The sequence below is a fragment of the Echinops telfairi genome, unplaced genomic scaffold, assembly GCF_000313985.2.
Source record: "Echinops telfairi isolate 266 unplaced genomic scaffold, ASM31398v2 ScPeMD7_7410;HRSCAF=8448, whole genome shotgun sequence".
Lineage (NCBI taxonomy): Eukaryota > Metazoa > Chordata > Mammalia > Afrosoricida > Tenrecidae > Echinops > Echinops telfairi.
The window spans coordinates 24,833,511-24,834,527 of record NW_022111310.1 but is presented as its reverse complement, the minus strand read 5'-3'; positions in this window follow the sequence as shown (position 1 = coordinate 24,834,527).

Here is a 1,017-nt window from a genome sequence, read left to right as displayed (position 1 = left end):
TATTGGACATATGGGCTAATATTGGACTTATGGACTTGATCTGGGCTGGGATGTTTTCTCAATATTCAATTGCTCTTATATATACACTTCTTTCTTTTACACATGTCTATGAATTTGTTTCTCTAGTCTACCCAGACTAACACACTTGACTTGTAAGAGGGTGGGACTTGGGGCTGGAAGACTGGTGACAGTGCTTCTAGCGAAAAATGGCATGGGATGAATTGGAATGAAAAGGAGGCCACATGGGAGGAAATTGGGAGGAGTTATAATTAGTGGGACCTTACCAACTTCATATGGAGAGTGATGAGTCCTAGAATAAACAAAGAACCCCTTAAAAAGAAGAACCAGGTAGGAGACTTCACACTATTGACTTCCAAAACCTACTATGTAGCCACAGTCATCAAAACAGCCTGGCACTGGTGCAATGACAGATACACAGAACAGAACACCTACATGTAAATGCGTCCACCTACAGGCAACTGATTCATGACAAAGGACCAACATCAAAATAGGATAGGGATAGTCTCTTCAATAAATGACCTTGGAACAAGTGGACCTCCATATGCAGAAGAATGAAATGGATCTAATACCTTAAAAATGGATCGTCGTATGCCGAAGAATGAAACAGGACCCATGCACAAAAACAAACTCAATATGGGGTAGAGACCTAAATATAAATGCTGAAGCTATAAGGACCCTCAATGAGAAGTTGGGACACGCATAAAGCCCTAATGCAGAGTGTGCGCAGACTACCAACGATCATCACGGATGCACACATAGTGGAGGGCAGAGTAGACGACGGGGACCTCCTACAAACAGAACACTTCTGCACATCAAAAGACTTCATCAACAGAGCAAAACGGGAGCTCACAGATTGGGAAAATCTTTAGCAATGACACAGTGGACAAGGTCTAATTACCAAAAGCTATAGAATTCTGAAACACCTTAATAAGAAAATAACAAATGATCCAATTAAAAAATGGTCAAACGACACGAACAGACAGTTCACCAACAGTG